Genomic DNA, 22,211 nt, shown 5'->3' with positions numbered 1-22,211 from the left:
GGCCGTTGAATAATTTTGGTAAACAGTGACTTGTGAATAAGTAAAAACATGAGCAACAGATGTTACTCAATTATCATTGCTGGCTGGGTTTAACTGTCCTCTACAAAATGTCTGTGAATATGAAAATTACACAGTGAAAATTATCTTCATCACCTGAAGCGTGTGAAAGGCATAAAACTGTATTTATGTTTCAGCACTTCTCTCGGTACCTAGACTACTTCCAGGTACAGAGCAGGCTCCTGAATATTTGGTGAAGGAATAACTAAAACGCAGAATGAATTCTTTCGGCTCATAATCAGCTCTTTTAGATACAGAGTACTTTAGTAACATGTCTTGGTTCTCTGAAGTTTATGCAAGCCCAATTCATTCACAAATGTTTGTAGTATACCAGGAAGTAGTATACAATGACCTCCAAAATCCTTACAACCTTACCTACCAAAAAATATTTTACACGGTGCCAAAAATTGATCTCTAGAGCAAGAAACCCACTTGCTGTCTGTATATGTTGCCAAGTAGTTAAATGAGACAGGTACCATTTATAACAGGGTTTTAGGCAAACTTATTTCAAAGGAATATTGAAACCTGGATGGTTCTTTCACTTATATAAGAATACGGTTTCCCTTCTTTTCTCCCCTTTCTTTCTCTAGTTATGTACATTTACTTTGTTTTTCTCCTTCCTGTTAGCACTTCTGACAACAGTTCTATTCACCCTACTGATCATCTTTTTCATAAGAAATACCTTAAAAGTTTTGTTGTTAAGGTAAGATAATTAACAACAGAATCACTTCAGTGCCTTTTGAATTAATAATTCTTGCTAATTCACATTGTAATCCTACTCTACCTAGTCTTTTATCATCACTTTATGGAGAGCTATTATAAATGAACTAGCTTAATCACACAACACGTCAATTGGGTCTAAAGGCAAATACTGTTTTTGTACATTGAGGTGTATCCATAGCTTTTGTCTACAACTACTTTGCCACACCTGACACCAAAGGGCCACCAGGAGACCCAAGTAGAAACTGTGCCATGGAGAAAAGCAGATGGATACATTTACTGGCTGCTCTCAGGCTCCTTTGCTTGCACTCCATTAAGGGTTAAACATACTAAACGTGCCATTTTTTCTTCTTTGTCAAGTCTCTCAAAATATATTGACTGGGTTCCTGTGCCCAGGACTAAGGAGGAGTTGTGGGAGACCAAGAAAGTCTATATGGTCTATCTTTAAGACACTTATAATCAAAATGAGATGAGAGTAATGAACAAGAGATACCTCAAACAATTTCATGTGTGTATATATATGCGTGTGTGTGTGTGTGTATATATATATATGATGGAGTATAATCCAATGACATAATTAAGACTGGCTAAATGATTAATGGGATCCAATGCAAAATGAAAATGATGGACACTTTGTCCAAAAATTAAGAATTTCAAGTCGATGACAGAAGAGCATTAAATCCAGTCACTTGATGGATTTAACCAGTAGCTCAACCAGTAGATGAAAGAGTCTGGAAGGTCCAAGAACCTTTCACTCATTTGTCTGGTGCGAGGGCTGAAAAGCTGGACTCAGCTGGAACTATAGCCTAGAAAGCCTGCAGACACCTCCAGCACAGCACCTCAAGATAGTTGAAATTGACAAGGTGGCTCAAACTCCAAAAGTAAGGGAGCTACATGACCTTTTTCCTGCAATGACACAGTTTGGAAGAATAGCAATAAATTAGTAATGAAACACTGTTTGATTCAACATGAACCTTGAATGCTGGTTGTATAAAAATAATTTTGTATAATAAAGTACAACTTAGGAAAAAATTCAGGAGCTAAAACATGGCCAAGAACAGCAAATGACAAATCTACAGTTTGTCCCAAACAACAATTTTTCTGTGGCTGTATTGTGTCCTGGCCACCCAATGAGGTACAACTCTTACAGAGACTCTCAAATACTAATATATTATATGATGGGTATGTATGAGTGCTAATGAGAGGAACTGCATAGTGGTTAACCTTGCAATATCCTGGGTTTATACCACAGCTCTGCCACTTACTGCATGTCTGTTAGCAACATATGTAAACTCTTGTGCTTCATTTTCATTATAGCGGTACCCATCTCATATAATTTTGTGAAAATTAAAGGATATAATACTTCTGGCTCATGGAAAGCACTATTATTGTTACTGCTATTATTTTATTTATTTATTTATTTATTTATTTATTTATTTATTTATTTATTTATTTATTTATTTATATTTGAGACAGTCTCACTCTGTTGCTCAGACTGGAGTGCAGTGGTGCAATCTCGGCTCACTGCAACCTCTGCCTCCTGGATTCAAACAATTCTCCTGGCTCAACCTCCTGAGTAGCTGGGATTACAGGCACGCGCCACCACGCCTGGCTAATTTTTGTATTTTTACTAGTGATAGGTTTCACCATGTTGGTCAGGCTGGTCTCAAACTCCTGACCTCATGATCCACCCGCCTCGGCCTCCCAAAGTGCTGGGATTACAGGCATGAGCCACTGCGCCCAGCCTGTTACTGCTATTATTACCGGCACAGAGCTGGGGGAAGAATTCACCATCTTGGATAGAGGAAGAGAAACAAAACCAAGGAAATTGACAAAAATGTTGACTTAAATTGATTAGAGGTTTGCCAAGTGAGCAAGACATTATTTAGGGACAGAGAACAACACTGTTATAACCAGAACTTCACAGACCTAATTTATTCAAAGGCATTTCAAAAGTGATATATAAACATGTTAATAAAATTTTTACAAATTACAAGAAAAAATCATATCAAGTTAACTTCAAAGTCGAAAAAAAATTGAGAGAGACTACTTCATTATCTTTTATAAGTCCTGGCTCCTTTGATGGGAAAATGTTGAGCCTTTTCAAAGGCAAGGACCAGGTGTTGGTTGTCTTTATATTTGTTGAATAAAATTAGTGCGAACTTCTTATTTTTTTACCCATGTCCCAACAACATGCTTCCTGCCAGTTGTAAGCAGGACTCACTTGCCTGCCACTGTAGGCAGAATTCATCCTGCAGTGACTCTTTCCTACTCATCTAATAATTCGGAGCACCATGTGTTGGGACAATCATTCACTGAGGCTCAGGGAACAATCTCTACACTATTATTTACTGAAAATTCTGATTGATGACATTTTTGACTGAGTCAGGCAAATCTACGTATTCAAGGGAACAGACTGAGAAAGTTATTGGACAAAGTCTTTAGAGACCAGATATTGACTGACTTTATAAAGCACTGTGCAATGCAGGAATTTATCATAAGGTAAAAGCATTTCTTTTTCTCAGATAGACAACCAAGGAATATTTTCTTATTCCAAGGGGTATTTTGGTCTTAGAAAGAGGAATTTATCAAATCAGCTGGTGGACAGCACATTCTAATACAATGGGTTCCATGAAACAGAGGATTCTGACAGATTCATTTGTTTCTGCTTCAGCGGGTAGCACTCCCCAGCTTCCCAGCTACTTGTCACACAGGGGTTGGTATTCTAGAATAAATGCAGATTACTTTCACATACTCTGAATTTGAAAACAACTTGTCTAGCGTAGAATGAAAAGTTCTATTTCTTATTCTTATATCTCTTTTTCAGATTTAAGTCTTAGAAGCTTTCTTCATAATGGATCCATTGAAAACTGGCATAAACAAGGATGTCCTCTCTCACTACTCCTATTCAACATAATATTGGAAGTTCTGGCCAGGGCAATCAGACAAGAAAAAGAAATAAAGGATATTTGAATAGGAAGAGAGGAAGTCAAACTGTCTCTGTTTGCAGATGACATGATCCTATATCTAGAAAACCCCATTGTCTCAGCCCAAAAACTCCTTAAGCTGATAAGCAACTTCAGCAAAGTCTCAGGATACCCAATCAATGTGCAAAATCACAAGCATTCCTATACACCAACAACAGATAAGCAGAGAGCCAAATCATGAACTCCCTTTCACAATTGCTAAAAAGAGAACAAAATACCCATGAATACAGCTAACAAGGGAAGTGAAGGACCTCTTCAAGGAGAACTACAAACCACTGCTCAAGGAAATCAGAGAGGACACAAATAAATGGAAAAATATTTCATGCTCCTGTATAGGAAGAATCAATGTCATCAAAATGGTTATAAAGCCAATGTAATTTATAGATTCAATGCTATTTCCATTAAACTACCATTGACATTCTTCACAGAATTAGAAAAAACTACTTTAAAATTCATATGGAACCAAAAAACAACCCATATAGCCAAGACAATCCTAAGCAAAAAGAACAAAACTGAAGTTATTACACTGCCCATCTTCAAACTATACTACAAGGCTACAGTAACCAAAACAGCATGTTACTGGTACAAAAACAGACACGTAGACCAATGGAACAGAATAGAGATCTCAAAAATAAGATTGCACATTTATAACCATCTGATCTTTGACAAACCTGACAAAAACAAGCAATGGGAGATGGATTCCCTATTTAATAAGTAGTGCTGTGCTGGGAAACCTGGCTAGACATATGCAGGAAATTGAAACTGAACCCCTTCCTTATACCTTATACAAAAATTAACTCAAGATGGATTAAAGACTTACATGTAAAACCCCAAACTATAAAGACCCTAGAAGAACACCTAGGCAATAACATTCAGGACACAGCCATGGGCAAAGATTTTATTACAAAAACATCAAAAGCGAAGCTGACAAATGAAATCTCATTAAACGAAAAAACTTCTGCACGGCCAAAGAAACTATCATCAGTGCGAACAGACAACCTACGGATTGGAGGAAAATTTTTGCTGTATCTATCTGACAAAGCTCTAATACCCAGAATCTACAAGGAACTTAAATATACAAGAAAACAAAAACCCCATTGAAAAGTGAGCAAAGGACATAAACAGATACTTCTCAAAAGAAGACATTTATGTGGCCAATAAACAAATGAAAAAAAGCTCAACACCACTGATCATTAGAGAAATGCAAATCAAAACTACAATAAGATACCATCTCATGCCAGTCAGATTGGTGATTACTAAAAATTCAAGAAAAAACAGATGCTGATGAGGCTATGGAGAAATAGGAACACTTTTACACTTTTGGTGGGAATGTAGATTAAACCATTGTGGAAGACAGTGTGATGATTCCTGAAAGACCTAGAATCAGAAATACCATTTGACCCAGCAATCCCATTACTGGGTACATACCCAAAGGAATATAAATCATTCTATTATAACGATACATGCATGAGTATGTTCACTGCCACAGTATTCACAATTGCAAAGACATGGAATCAACCCACTTCCCCATCAATGATAGACTGGATAAAGAAAATGTGGTACATATACACCATGGAATACTATACAGTCATAAAAAGAAATGAGATCATGTCCTTGGCAGGGACATGGATGGAACTGGAAGCCATTATCCTCAGCAAACTAACATAGGAACAGAAAGCCAAACACCACATATTCTCACTTACAAGTGGGAGCTAAACAATGAAAACATGTGGACACACTGCAGGGGAAAAACACATACTGGGGCCTGTCTCGCGGGGTGGGAGGATGGAGAGCATCAGGATAAATAGCTAATGCATGCTGGGCTTAAAACCTAGGTGATGGGTTGATAGGTGCAGGAAACCACCATGGCATACATTTACCTGTGTAACAAACCTGCACATCCTGTACATGTATCCTGGAACTTAAAATGAAATAAAATAAAATATTTAAAAAAATAAATTTCAATTTTTAGGGTCTGAAGGATGTTGGCCCTCTTCTCATAGCTCCACTAGGCAGCACCCCAATGGGGAATCTGTGTGGGGGTATACACCCCACATTTTCCGTCTGTACTGCCCTTTGTAGCACCCCCTCCCATCTCAGACCCAGAGGCTTAGGAGATTTCAATTCTGAAATCAAGATCTGTGTAGTGAAGCAAATATAGCTCACTGCAGCCTTAACATTATGGGCTCAAGCAATCTTCCCACCTCAGCCTCTCAATAGCTGGGATCACAAGTGCATGTCAATATGCCTGGATAATTTTAATTTTTTTTTTATAGAGATGGTGATATGGTTGGCTCTGTGTCCCCACCAAAATCTCATCTTGTAGCTCCCATAATTCCCACATGTTGTGGGAAGGACCCATAAGAAGATAATTAAATCATGGAGGCAGTTTCCCCATACTGTTCTCAGGGTAGTGGGTAAGTCTCAGGAGATCTGATGGTTTTATAAGGGGAAACCCATATTGCTTCTCTTTCATTCTCTGTTGCCACTGCTATGTAAGTGCCTTTTGCCTTCCATCATAATTGTGAGGACTCGCCAGTCACGTGGAACTGTAATTCCATTAAACTTATTTTTCTTCCCAGTCTGGAGAATATCTCAAGAGAGATGATTTAGGGTATGTGGTGGAAGAAATTTCTAAGCAGCAAAGCATTTAAGACGTGACTTGAGTGCTATTAAAGGCATTCAGTTTTAAAATGGAAACAGTATAAAAGTTTGGAAAATTTACAATCGGACAATGTGATAGAAAAGAAAATCCCATTTTCTGAAGAGAAATTCAAGCAAGTTGCAGAAATTTGCATAAATAATGTGGAGCTGAATGTTAATCACCAAGATAATGGAGAAAATGTCTCCAAGACATGTCGGAGACCTTTGCAGCAGCCCCTCCCATCTCAGACCTGGAGGCCAAGCAGGAAAAAATGGTTTGGTGGGCTGAGCCCAGGGCCCCTCTGCTGTGTGCAGTCTAGGGACTTGGTGCCCTGCATCCCAACTACTCCAGCCATGACTAAAATGAGCCAAGGTACAGCTCAGACTGTTGATTCGGAGGGCACAAGTCCCAAGCCTTGGCAGCTTCTACGTTGTGTTGAGCCTGCAGGTGCACAGAGTCAGAAATTGAGGTTTGGGAACCTCCGCCTAGATTTCAGAGGATGTATGGAAATTCCTGAATGTCCAGACAAAAGTTTGCTGCAGAGGTGGGGTGCTCAAGGAGAACCTTTGCTAGGGCAGTACAGAAGGAAAATGTGGGGTGCACACCTCCACACAGAGTCCCCACTGGGGCGCTGCCTAGTGGAGCTGTGAGAAGAGAGTCAACGTTCTTCAGACCCTAGAATGGTAGATCCACTGACAGCTTGCTCCACATGCCTGGAAAGGGTGCAGACACTCAACACCAGCCTGTGAAAGCAGCTGGGAGACAGGCTGTACCCTGCAAAGCCACAGGGGTGAAGCTGCCCAAGGCCATGTAAACCCACCTCTCACATCAGCATGATCTGCATGTGAGACATGGAGTCGAAGGAGATCATTTTGGAGCTTAAGATATGAGTACCCTGCTGGATTTTGGACTTGCCTGGGGCCTGTATCCCCATTGTTTTGGCCAAATTCTCCCATTTGGAAGGGTTGTATTTACCCAATGCCTGTACCCTCGTATCTAGAAAGTAACTAACTTGCTTTTGATTTTACAGGCTCATAGGTGGAAGGGACTTGCCTTGTCTCAGATGAGACTTTGGATTGTGGACTTTAGAGTTAATGTAGAAATGAGTTAAGACTTTGGGGGACTATTGGGAAGACATGATTGGTTTTGAAATGTGAAGATGTAAGATTTGGGAGGGGGCAGGCACAGAATATGGTTTGGCTCTGTGTCTCCACCCAAATCTCATCTTGTAGCTCCCATAATTCCTACATGTTGTGGGAGGGACCTGGTAGGAGATAATTAAATCATGGAGGCTGTTTCCCCCATACTATTCTCATGGTAGTGAATAAGTCTCATGAAATCTGATGATTTAATAAGGGGTTTCTACTTTTGCTTCTCTCACATTCTTTCTTGCCACCACCATGTTAAGAAGTACCTTTTGCCTTCTGCTGTGATTGTGAGGCCTTCCCAGCCACGTGGAACTGTAAGTCCATTAAACCTATTTTTCTTCCCAGACTCGTATCAGCAGCATGAAAATGGACTAATACAGATGGTGTTTCACTATGTTGCCTAGGCTGGTCTCAAACTCCTGAGCTCAAGCAATCCCTCTGGCTCAGCCTCCTAAAGTGCTGGGATTACAGGTGTGAGCCAATACTCCCAGCTGCATTGCAAAATATCTTCTAATTTCCCTCTTGGTATCTTCTGTGACTCACCGTTATTTAAAACCATATTGTTTCATTTTCATATTATTTGTGGATTTTCCAAATTTGTTATAGATTCCTAATTTCATTTTGGGATTCATGAACATACTTTATGTTATTTTAATCTTTTTTAATTTATTGAGGTTTATTTTATGGTCTACCACATGATCTATCCTGAAAATTGTTCCTTGTGCACTTGAGAAGAATGTGTATTCTGCTGCGGTTGGTTAGAATGTTCTGTAGATGTCTGTTAGTTCTAGGTGATGTATGCTGACATTTAAGACTTCTATTTCCTTGTTGATCTGTTATCTAGTTGCTTTATCTAGTATTGAAAGCGGATATTGAAATCTCCAACTATTATTATTGAGTTATCTGTTTCTCCATTTATTGCTGTTGGTTATGACTTCATGTGTTCGGTGTTCTGTTATAAGGTACATATATACTTGTAATTGTTAAATCTTTCTGATGTGCTGAACCATTTATCATTTTAAAAAGTCACTATCTCTAGTAATTTTTTGTTTTAAAGTCTATTATGTCTGATATTAGTAGAGCCACTTTATCTGTTTAGTGGTTGCTGTTTGCATGATTATCTTTTTTCATCCTTTTACTTTCAAATTTGTGTATCTTTGCATCTAAAATATATCTTCTATAGAGAACATGCAGTTGGTCTTCTTTAAATTTAGCGTGACAATTTTGCCTTTCAATTGATTGCTTACACCATTCACGTGTAATGGGATTTAAGAGTGCCGTTTTACTTTTTATTTTCAGTTTTGTGTCCTTTTTCTTTATTTTCACTTTACACTAAGAAAGCATATTTACATTAAGTGGATATGTTCTAAAGTAGTATTTTAATTTCTTTAATTATCTTCTCACTTCTGGCATACCTCAGAAATACTGCATTTTCTGTTCCAGTCCACCACAAGAAAGCAAGTATTGCAATAATGCAAGTAACACTTTTTTTTGTTTGTTTCCCAATGCATATAAAATTTATGTTTGGCTGGGTGTGGGGGCTCACGCCTGTAATCCCCACACTTTCAGAGGCTGAGGTGGGCAGATCACCTGAGGTCAGGAGTTTGAGACCAGCCTGACCAACATGGAGAAACTCCGTCTTTACTTCAAATACAAAATTACTTGGGCGTGGTGGTGCATGTCTGTGATCCCAGCTACTTGGGAGACTGAAGCACAAGAATCACTTGGACCCAGGAGGCAGAGGTTGCAGTGAGCCAAGATTGTGCCATTGCACTCCAGTCTGGGCAACAAGAGCAAAACTCTGTCTCAAACAAACCAACAAAGTTGTATTTATACTATATTAAATGTGTAATAGCATTATGTCTAAAAAATGCACATAACTTAGTTTTAAAATACCTTATTACTGACAAATGCTAATAATTTATCTGAGCTTTCAGAGAGTTGAAAGATCACCACCTTTTGCTGGTGGAGAGTTGTGATCTTTCTGCTGATTCTCAATGTTGATGGCTGTTCACTAATCAAGGTGGTAGTTGTTGAAAATTGAGGTGGCTGTTCAATTTCTTGAAGTAAGACAACAATGAAGTTTGCCACATCAATAGACTCTTCCTTCATGAAAGATGCTCTCTGACGGCATTTTACCGACAGTAGAACTTCTGTCAAAATTGCAGTCGATCTTCTCAAACCCTGTCACTGCTTTATCAACTAAGATTGTGTAATATTCTAAATCCTTTGTTGTCATTTCAGCAATGTTCACAGCATCTTCACCAGGAGTAGATTCCATCTCAAAACACTACTTTCTTTGATCATCTATAAGAAGGAACGCTTCAGCCATTCAAACTTTATCATGAGATTATAGCAATTCAGTCACATCTTCAGGCTCTACTTCTAATTCTAGTTCTCTTGCTATTTCTACCACATCTGTAGTGACTTCCTCCACTGAAGACTTGAACCTTTCAAAGTCATCCATTAGGGTTGGAATCAACTTCTTCTAAACTGCTGGTAATGTTGATATTTTGACCTCCTGCCATGAATCACAAATGTTCTTAATGGCATCTAGAATGAATCCTTTCCAAAAGGTTTTCAATGTACTTTGCTCACATCCATCAGAGGAATCACTATAGCAGCTGTAGCCTTACAAAATGTATTTCTTAAATAATAAGATCTGAAAGTCAAAATGGCTGCTTGATTCATGGGCTGCAGAAGGAATGCTGTTAGCAGACATGAAAACTACATTAATCTGTACGTCTTCATCAAAGCTCTTGGATGACTAGGTGCATTGCCAATGAGCAGTTTTATTTTGAAAGGAATCTTTTTTTTCTGAGCAGTAGGTCTCAGTAGTGGGCTTAAAATATTCAGTAAGGCTGGGTGTAGTGACTCACACCTGTAATCCCAGCACTTTGGGAGGCCGAGGTGGGCAGTTTGCTTAAGCCTGGAAGTTAGAGACTAGCCTGGGCAACATGGCAAAACCCTCTCTCTTTAAAACACAAATACAAAATTAGCTGGGCATGGTGGCAGGTATCTGTAGTCCCAGCTTCTTGGGAGGCTGATTATCACTTAAGCCCAGGAAGTTGAGACTGCAGTGAGCTGTGATCATACCACTATACTCTAGCCTGGGCAACAGAGCAAGACCCTAGCTCAAAAATAAAGTTCAGTAAATCATGCTGTAAATAGTTGTGTTGTAATCCAGGCTTTGTTGTTCTACTTATACAACATAAGCAGAGTACATTCAGCATAATTTTTAAGTGCCTTTCGATTTTTAAAATAGTGAATGAGCATGGGCTTCCACCTAAAGTCACCAGCTGCATTATCCCCTAACAAGAGACTCAGGGCCGGGCATGGTGGCTCAAGCCTGTAATCCCAGCACTTTGGGAGGCCGAGATGGGCGGATCACTAGGTCAGGAGATCGAGACCATCCTGGCTAGCACGGTAAAACCCCATCTCTACTAAAAAAATAAGAAAAAAACTAGCCAGGCGTGGTGGCAGGCGCCTGTAGTACCAGCTACTCGGGAGGCTGAGGCGAGAGAATGGCGTAAACCCGGGAGGCGGAGCTTGCAGTGAGCTGAGATCCGGCCACTGCACTCCAGCCTGGGCGACAGAGCCAGACTCTGTCTCAAAAAAAAAAAAAAAAGGAGATTCAGGCTGTTTTTTTAAACTTCCTTTTTAATTTTTTATTTTTGTGGGTATGCAATAGGTGTATATGTTTCTAAGTTACATATAATATTTTGATACAGGCATGCAATGCAATGCATAATCATCACACCAGGGTAAATGGGTATCCATCACCTCAAGCATTTATCCTTCATGTTACAAACCAATTATACTCTTATTTTAAAATGTACAATTTTTTACTGTAGTCACCCTGTTGTGCTATAAAATACTAGGTCTTCTTTATACTTTCTCCTTTTTTATACCCAATAACCCTCCCCACTTCCCCCCAAACCCTTACAGCCTGTTTTTAATTTTTTTATTATACTTTAAGTTCTAGAGTACATGTGCACAACATGCAGGTTTGTTACATATGTATACATGTGCCATGTTGGTTTGCTGCACCCATTAACTTGTCATTTACGTTAGGTATTTCTCCTAATGCTATTCCTCCCCCAACCCCCCACCCCATGACAGGCCCTGTTATGTGATGTTCCCCTCCCTGCGTCCATGTGTTCTCATTGCTCAATTCCCACCTATGAGTGAGAACGTGCAGTGTTTGGTTTTCTGTCCTTGTGATAGTTTCTCAGAATGATACTTTCCAGCTTCATCCATGTCACTGCAAAGGACATAAACTCATCCTTTTTTATGACAGCCTGTTTTTGGAAGCTTCAAAGTCAGGCATTGACTTCCTATATAACATTTTCCAATATAAGGCTGTGTCACCTACACTGAAAATTTATTGTTTAGTGTAGCCACCCTCATTCAATGATCTTAGCTAGATTTTCTGGATAACTTGCTGCTTCATCTTGCACTTTTATTTATTTATTTATTTTCCTTCCTTTTTGAGATGCAGTTTCACTCTTGTTGCCCAGGCTGGAGTACCATAAGCACGATTTTGACTCACTGCAACCTCCGCCTCCCAGGTTCAAGCGATTCTCCTGCCTCAGCCTCCCAAGTAGCGGGATTACAGATGCATGTCACTATGCCTGGCTAATTTTGTATTTTTAGTAGAGATGGGGTTTTGCCATGTTGGCCAGGCTGGTTTTGAACCCCTGACCTCAGATGATCCACCCACCTCGGCCTCCCAAAGTGCTGGGATTACAGGAGTGAGTCACCATTCCTGGCCGCACTTTTATCTTCTGGAGAGGATTTCTTTCCTTAAGCCTCGTGAACCAACTTCTGCTAGCTTCAAACTATTCTTGTGCAACTTTCTGACTTCTTTCCTTCATAGAATTAAAGAGGGTTAATACCTTACTCTGGATTAGACATTGGCTTAAGGGGATACTGTAGCTGGTTTGAACTTCTATCCAGACCACTCCAACTTTTCCCATATTAGCAGTAGACTGTTTTGTTTTCTTATCATTCATGTGTTTGCTGGAGTAGCACTTTTTACTTCCTTCAATAATTTTTCCTTTGCATTCACAACTTGACTAACTAATGCAAGAGGTCTAGCTTTCAGCTTATCTTGGCTTTTGATATAACTTCCTCACTAAGCTTAAACATTTCTGTTTTGTGGTTTAATGTGAGATATATATGATTTCCTTTCACTTGACTACTTAGAGGCCTATGTAGGAATATTAATTGGCCTAATTTCAATAGTGTTGTATCTCAGGGAATAGGGAGGCCTGGGGGGAGAGAGAGAGATGGGGGAATGGCTGGTCAGTGGAACTGTCAGAGCGCACACAATATTTGTTGGTTAAGTTTGTCTTTTTATATGGGTATGGGTTTGTGGTGCCCCAAAACAATTACAATAGTAATACAAAGATCACAGATCAACATAAAGGTATAAGAAAGTTTGAAATATTTGGAGAATTACCAAAATATGACACAGACACAAAGTGAGCACATGCCATTGGAAAAATGGTGCCAACAGACTTGCTTGACAGGGTTGACACAACCTTCCATTTGTAAAAAATGCAGTATCAGTAAAGTGCAATAAAGGCAAGTACAATAAATCAAGGTATTTGCGTACATGTGCACAACGTGCAGGTTTACTACATATGTATACATATGCCATGTTGGTGTGCTGCACCCATTAACTCGTCATTTACAATAGGTATATCTCCTCATGCTATCCCTCCCCCCTCCCCCCTCCCCACAATAGGACCCAGTGTGTGATATTCCCCTTCCTGTGTCCAAGTGATCTCATTGTTCAATTCCCACCTATGTGGTGTTTGGTTTTCTGTTCTTGCAATAGTTTGCTGAGAATGATGGTTTCCAGCTGCATCCACGTCCATACAAAGGACACAGACTCATCCTTTTTTATGGCTGCATAGTGTTTCATGGTGTATATGTGCCACATTTTCTTAATCCAGTCTGTCACTGATGGACATTTGGGTTGATTCCAAGTCTTTGCTATTGTGAATAGTGCCGCAATAAACATACATGTGCATGTGTCTTTATAGCAGCATGACTTATTATAAGTATACCTTTGGGTATATCCCCAGTAATGGGATGGCTGGGTCAAATGGTATTTCTAGTTCTAGATCCTTGAGGAATCGCCACACTGTTTTCCACAATGGTTGAACTAGTTTACAGTCCCACCAAGAGTGTAGAAGTGTTCGTATTTCTCCACATCCTCTCCAGCACCTGTTGTTTCCTGACTTTTTAATGATTGCCATTCTAACTGGTGTGAGATGGTATCTCATTGTGGTTTTGATTTGCATTTCTCTGATGGCCAGTGATGATGAGCATTTTTTCATGTGTCTGTTGGCTGTATGAATGTCTTCTTTTGAGAAGTGTCTGTTCATATCCTTTGCCCACTTTTTGATGGGGTTATTTTTTTCTTGTAAATTTGATTGAGCTCTTTGTAGGTTCTGGATATTAGCCCTTTGTCAGATGAGTAGATTGCAAAAATTTTCTCCCATTCTGCAGGTTGCCTGTTCACTCTGATGGTAGTTTCTTTTGCTGTGCAGAAGCTCTTTAGTTTAATTAGGTCCCATTTGTCCATTCTAGCTTTTGTTGCTGTTGCTTTTGGTGTTTTAGACAAGAAGTCCTTGCCCATGCCTATGTCCTGAATGGTATTACCTAGGTTGTCTTCTGGGGTGTTTATGGTTTTAGGTCTAACATTTAAGTCTCTAATCCATCTTGAATTAATTTTCGTATAAGGAGTAAGGAAAGGATCCAGTTTCAGCTTTCTACTTAAGGCTAGCCAATTTTCCCAGCACCATTTATTAAACAGGGAATCCTTTCCCCATTTCTTGTTTTTGTCAGGTTTGTCAAAGATCAGATGGCTGTAGATGTGTGGTGTTATTTCTGAGGGCTCTCTTCTGTTCCATTGGTCTATATCTCTGTTTTGGTACTCATACCATGCAGTTTTGGTTACTGTAGACTCGTAGTGTAGTTTGAAGTCAGGTAGCATGATGCCTCCAGCTTTGTTCTTTTGGCTTGGGATTGTCTTGGCAATGCGGGGTCTTTTTTGGTTACATATGAACTTTAAAGTAGTTTTTTCCAATTCTGTGAAGAAAGTTATTGGTAGCTTAATGGGGATGGCATTGAATCTATAAATTATCTTGGGCAGTATGGCCATTTTCACGATATTGATTCTTCCTATCCATGAGCATGATATGTTCTTCCATTTGTTTGTGTCCTCTTATTTCACTGAGCAGTGGTTTGCAGTTCTCCTTGAAGAGGTCCTTTACATCCCTTGTAAGTTGGATTCCTAGGTATTTTATTCTCTTTGAAGCTATTGTGAATGGGAGTTCATTCATGAATTGGCTCTCTGTTTGTCTGTTACTGGTGTATAAGAATGCTTGTGATTTTTGCACATTTTGTATCCTGAGACTTTGCTGAAGTTGCTTATCAGCTTAAGGAGATTTTGGGTTGAGACAATGGGGTTTTCTAAATATACAATCATGTCATCTGCAAACAGGGACAATTTGACTTCTTCTTTTCCTAATTGAATATCCTTTATTTCTTTCTCTTGCCTGATTGCCCTAGCCAGAACTTCCAACACTATGTTGAATAGGAGTGGTGAGAGAGGGCATCCCTGTCTTGTGCCAGTTTTCAAAGGGAATGATTCCAGTTTTGGTTCATTCAGTATGATATTGGCTGTGGGTTTGTCATAAATAGCTCTTATTATTTTGAGATACGTTCCATCAATACCGAGTTTATTGAGAGTTTTTAGCATGAAGGGCTGTTGAATTTTGTCAAAGGCCTTTTCTGTATCTATTGAGATAATCATGTGGTTTTTGTCTTTAGTGCTGTTTATATGCTGGATTACGTTTACTGATTTGCGTATGTTGAACCAGCCTTGCATCCCAGGGATGAAGCCCACTTGATCATGGTGGATATGCTTTTTGATGTGCTGCTGGATTCAGTTTGCCAGTATTTTATTGAGGGTTTTTGCATCGATGTTCATCAGAGATATTGGTCTAAAATTCTCTTTTTTTGTTGTATCTCTGTCAGGCTTTGGTATCAGGATGATGTTCTTTGAAGAGAGCAGTGGATCTCCTGGCACAGAGGCTGAGATCTGAGAACGGACAGACTGCCTGCTCAAGTGGGTCCCTGACCCCTGAGTAGCCTAACTAGGAGACATCCCCTACTAGGTGCAGACTGACACCTCACACCTCACACAGTGGGCTACACCCCTGAGACAAAGCTTCCAGAGCAAGAATCAGAGAGCAACACTCGCTGTTCAGCAATATTCTCTCTTCTGCAGCCTCTGCAGCTGATACCCAGGCAAACAGGTTCTGGAGTAGACCTCAAGCAAACTCCAACAGACCTACAGCTGAGGGTCCTGACTGTTAGAAGGAAAACTAACAAACAGAAAGGACACCCATACCATTACCCCATCAGTATGTCACCATCATCAAAGACTAAAGGCAGATAAAACCACAAAGATGGGGGAAAAGCAGGGCAGAAAAGCTGGAAATTCAAAAAATCCGAGTGCATCTGCCCCTCCAAAGGAACGCAGCTCGTTGCCAGCAATGGAACAAAGCTGGACAGAGAATGACTTTGACGAGTTGAGAGAAGAAGACTTCAGTCCATCAAACTTCTCAGAGCTAAAGGAGGAACTACGTAACCAACGCAAAGAAACTAAAAACCTTGAAAAAAGATTTAACGAATGGCTAACTAGAATAACCAATGTAGAGAAGTTCTTAAAAGAACTGATAGAGATGAAAACCGTAACACGAGAACTACGTGACAAATGCACAAGCTTCAGTAAACGACTCCATCATCTGGAAGAGAGTATCAGTGATTGAAAATCAAATGAATGAAATGAAGCAAGAAGAGAACTGTACAGAAAAAAGAGTAAAAAGAAATGAACAAAGCCTCCAAGAAATATGGGATTATGTGAAAAGACCAAATCTACATCTGATTGGTGTGCCTGAAAGTGACGGGAAAAATGGAACCAAGTTGGAAAACACTCTGCAGGATATCATCCAGGAGAACTTCTCCAACCTAGTAAAGCAGGTCAACATTCAAATTGAGGAAATACAGAGAACGCCACAGAGATACTCCTCGAGAAGAGCAACTCCAAGACACATAATTGTCAGATTCACCAAAGTTGAAATGAAGGAAAAAGTGTTAAGGGCAGCCAGAGAGAAAGGTCGGGTTACACACAAAGGGAAGCCCATTAGACTAGCAGCAGATCTCTCGGCAGAAACTCTCCAAGCCAGAAGTGGGTACATACATCTTTCTAGTTATTTCCCTACTGATTGCTTTAGAGCTTACCATATATGTCTCAATGTATCAGAATCAGCTTCAGATTTATTCTAAATTCCAGTGTGACCTATCTATCTATCTATCTATCTATCTATCTATCTATCTATCTATCTAGTCTATATAGCTCTATATCCCTTTCCCCATTTTGTAAAATTGTTGATATATCTATCCATCTATCTAATCTATCTATAATCTCTAAGTGTTACAAACCTCACAATACATTGTTATAATCATTTATAAAATATGTTTTTAAAAAGCCAAAAGAAAGAAAATTTTATATTTATAGTTTTTAAAAATATATTAATACTCTGATTTATCATTTCTGAGTTACCATCTAGAGTAATTTCCTTAGCCCAATACAGCTTTGCTCTGAGTCACCCCCTTTGTGCTGTTACTAGCAAGTATATTTATATGTAAGGACCCAATAATTCATTATACACGTGGTTTTTTATACAGTTGCTTTATAAATCAGTTAAGAAACGATGAATAACATTTGTACTGTCTTTTATAATGACAAATTTACCTTTACTAGTGCTCTTTGTCTATTAATGTGAATTCAAATATGGGATCACCCACTTTGAATCTGAATAATTTCCATTAGTATTTCTTGTGAGGTGGGTCAGCTTTCAACATATAATTTCAATTTTGTTTATCTAGAAATGATTTTATCTTCATTTTTGAGAGGGCTTTGGTAATATAGGGTTCTTGGCTGACAGTTTTTTCTTTGAGCACTTAAAATATATTTCTATTGAAAAGCTAGCTGCTAATCTTTTGGAGGTTCCCTTTTAAGAGATGAGTCATTTTTCTCATGCTACTTTCAAGATTTAATTTTTCTCTTTGGCTTTCAGCATTTTTGGTATGCTTTATCTATTTGTTGATCTCTTTGTGTTTGTCCTGCCTGGTGCTTGTTGAATTTCCTGGAGGAATGGGTTATTTTTTAATACACTTGGGAAGTTTTCAGCTATTTGTTCTTTGAATATTTTTATGCTCCCTTTGTGTGTTTCTTTTCTGTCCAGTACTCACATTATATGTAAGTTGGTGCATTCAGTAGTGGCCCATATTCCTCTGAGACTCTGTTCATTTTTCTTAATTTTTTCTCCTTGTTCTTTGAATTACATAATCTCAATCAACATATCTTCAGATTTACTCCAGAATTTCTATCTTGTTACAGATATGCTTTATTTAATGCAATATTGTCATTATACTTATTTTCACTTTTAAAAAAATAATTATATTTATGGAATATATATTTTGACATGTGTGGAATGATTAAATCAAGCTAATTAACATATCACTTCCTTTTTTCTGGTGGTGAGAACTTTAAACATTTTCTGTCTTAGCAATTTTGAAATATGTAATTGCTATGGTTTGAATGTGTCCCTTTCAAAATTCAGGTGTTGAAATTTAATGGCCAAATGTGATGGTGCTAAGAGATGGAGAATTTAAGACGTAAGTAGGTCATGAGGGCTCCTGCCTCGTAAGTGGGACTAAGGCCCTTGAAAAGGAGACTTTACATAGCATTTCACCTCTGCCATGTGAGAACACAGTGTTCTTCCCCTCTAAAGGATGCCACAGCAAGGCACCTTCTTGGAAGCAGGAAGTAGGACTTCACCAGAGGACAAACTTGTTAGTACCTTGATCTTGAACTCCCAGTCTCCCGAACAGTGAGAAAGAAATATGTTGTTTTAAACTACCCAGTCTCAGACATTTTGTTACAGCAGCACACACTAAAGCAAAAATACTTTATTATTATGATCACCATGTTGTATGATAGATCCAAAAAACATTTGTCTCCTGTTTTACTGAAACTTTGCATTCTTTGACCAACATATGACCATCCTCCCCTCCCTCTCCAGCCTCCAGTAACCACCATTCTAGTCTCTATGATTTCAGCTTCTATTATCTGAAAGATTCTACATATAAGTGAGATCATATACTAGATGCTTTGCTTTTCTGTGCCTGCCTTATTTCACTTAACAAAATGTTCTCCAGGTTCATCCATTTGTTGTAAATGAAAAAAATCCTTTTAAAAACCTGAATATTTCATTGTGTGTGTATACATATATATATATATATGCATATATATGTATATATATCAGGTGAATAAAGAAAATGTGCTGTATGTGTGTATATATATGTGTATATATACACGTATATATGTGTACATATGTATATATATGTGTATATACACGTGTATATATATATACATACAAAGCACATTTTCTTTATTCATTCACCTGTTGATAGAAACTTAGGTGGATTCTGTATCTTGGCTATAGTGAAGAGTGCTGCAATAAACATGAGAGTGCAGCCATCTCTTTTACATACTGAGTACAATGCCTTTAGATGTATATCCAGAAGTTGGTTTGCTGGATTATATGTTAGTTCTATTTTTAATTTTGTGAAGAACCTCAATACTATTTTCCACAAATGCTGTACTAATTTACAGTCCCATCAGGATTATGCAAGAGTTTCTTTTTCTCCATATTCTTGTTAACACTTTGTAACTTTCATCTTTTTGATAATAGCCATTCTAACAGGTGTGAGGTGATACCCCACTGCTGTTTTAATTTGCATTTTCCTGATGAATGGTGAATGTTGAGCACTTTTACATACACCTGTTGGCCATTTGTATGCCCTCTTTTGTGAAATGTCTACTCAGCTCCTTTGCCCACTTTTAATTGGGTTGTTTTCTTGCTATTGAGTTGTTCAAGTTTCCTATATATTTTGGATATTAACCCTTTATCGGATGTATGCTTTGCAAGTATTTTCTACCAATTCAAAAGTTATTTCTTTACTCCTTTAATCATGGTTTTCTTTTAAAAAAAAAATATGTATAATTGCTTTGAAGGCTTTGTCTGTTAAATCTGACATGTGGTCACTCTCATGGGCAGTTGGTTGCTTTTCATTTTTTGTTTTTCTAATGTATGGGTTATATTTTTTTTTTCCCCTCTCTCTCCATGTATGTGTGTCATAGATTTTGTCAAAAACTAGACATTTTAGGTAATATAGTAGCTCTGGTTACTGGTACCCTCTGGAACTTGTTACTGTTACTAGATTTTTATTTGTTTAGTGACTTACTGGGTTATTTTAGTGAACTCTATTTCTCCTCCCACTAAGTGTAAAGCCTTTAATGTTGCAGGGGCTGTAGCCTCGGGTATGCCTGGAGTCATCCTTGGATGACGGTGGTTTTGGTAGGACTCTGTCTCTTTCCCTGACCGCCCCTTCTATAGCTCCTCCTCGCTCCCAAACACCACCAAACACATTTTAAGCTCTGATTTTTTTTTTTTTTTTTATTCCCTGAGGATTTAGCAGTTTGCTCCATGACTAAAAAATTAATCAAATTTGGGCTTCTTTAAAAAGATTATTCCTGAAGTCAGTGTTGGACATTCGTTCTGACTCCAGCAGGCTTCTATCACTAGTTCTTTCAGACACAAACTAGCTGGCCCATAATTTAACCTATGTATGTCTAATAATTCTACTAATATAATTCACTTTCACCACAACTTCCACTGTTTTTGAGACTGTCCTTCATCTTGAACTTCTCCAAACTCTTGAAAATAAAGTGAGTTCCTTCTGAAAAAAATTATGAACTATCCTTTTTATGGCCGCATTTCCTTAGGAAACATTTCTGAAACTCAGCTGTGGCAGTGAGTGTGGGGAAAATACCATGCTTCCCGCTGAACGACACTCCTGCTTTAGCTGCTGAGAGCTCAGTGTGGGTAGGGAGTGTCTAGTAACCTTGGGTGTTTTCAGCTTGCCTCTCCTGGTACACAATCATCACTTTATGAGCTGGGGCCAGGGCAACTAAGATTCTAGTATTCTCAGCAGCACCATGGCAAAGGAAGAGCCTCCATTTTATGAGTGGGTGCTGGGTTGAAGAAGGGAGCCCCCACGTTTCACCACATTTATCCTAAATCTAATGAGAAATGCTGATGTCCTGCCCCTCTGGGGAGAAAGCCCTCTGAATGAGAGCTGAGGAGAGGTAAAGCACTGTATTCCTGGCTGTACCTGTCTGCTTTTGAGTTTCCATCTTTCTGAGTTAGAAGGTAAAAGGTAGGGATTGGGTCTTGTTTCAGGTATCACCGATTCATGCTGTTCTTGCTGAATTGTAGTAGATTTTCTTAAATAAATGCTTCATTTGCTATATTGTCCTTGGGACCATTTAAATGGTTGCAGTTTTAAAGTATAATTTCCCCCACTTTCTCTAGAGAGTAGATTCACTGAGCTCCTCAAGCTGTCATGCCCAAGATTCCTTCTTCTTCATCAATTTTCAAAGTGATGTTTTTACCAAAGCTTGACTTAGAAGAATACCACTATGTTAAATATGTGAAGTATATTAGGATGATATTTTTGTTCACGTCATAAAAAGGCAAACATGAACTTCATGCTAACAGGATGTTAACTTTTTAAAATGTTGGTATCTTTGTCGATCCTATTTGTATTCACGCAGTAGTCATGGCTTCTCTATAAAGCCAGCTGATTGGGGTGAAATTTTAGTGTATAAAATTCACTAATTTTATACATGAAAGAATAACATTATGTATTATAAACTACATTTTTTACATGTTTGTGTCATAAATTTAATTCTACTTACAAGGAAATCATCTAATACCACTTTCTTATGATAATCATAATTGGATCATCCCTGCTATACCTCCCCTTATGTTTATCTAGTCTACAAATCTAATGGAAGCTAGGAAAATAACTCTTTCTACTTTTCTTGACCCTTATCTGCTAGTATATATATAAAATGAAAAATGCTATTTAAAAAAATTTATATGTATCTTTGGGTTTTTAGTTATCTTACAGAAAAATCACTCCAACTATGAACAGACCTCTATGATTTGCCCTTTTCTAGGTCTCTCCTCATTCTTAAATGCAATGCTTTGCTATTACATAAATGGCACTGCAGTTCAGGTGTGCCACTTGCATTTTAGCATAATCTTTCTATTTCTAAGAGTACTGTTTCAAAGCATGAAATTTAACTGATAATGTTCATAAACTGTTTAATGAGTTACAGAAACTTCAAAGCATGGAAAATTTGTTGCAACAATGTGGCCTAGTGATCAGTCAGGACATTTGCCTTCCACCTCTCAAGGTGATAATAGAGTCAACCCCTAATTATCTAAGCATTTAGATTTGATGTCACATCAAACTTTGGATGTCATTTTCCAGGGCATTTTTGGTTCATCCCTCTTGCCCTAGATTCAAGATATGTAAGTGAATTTTAATAATAATCTTTAAAACATAAAATTGTGAGGAAGGATTTGCTCTCTTATTCCTGAAATAGTCACATAATATATTGCACAAACATACAGAACCAAGTTTTGAACTAAC

The sequence above is a fragment of the Piliocolobus tephrosceles genome, chromosome 11 (assembly GCF_002776525.5).
Source record: "Piliocolobus tephrosceles isolate RC106 chromosome 11, ASM277652v3, whole genome shotgun sequence".
Classification (NCBI taxonomy): domain Eukaryota; kingdom Metazoa; phylum Chordata; class Mammalia; order Primates; family Cercopithecidae; genus Piliocolobus; species Piliocolobus tephrosceles.
Note: the sequence above shows the minus strand (reverse complement) of the source record.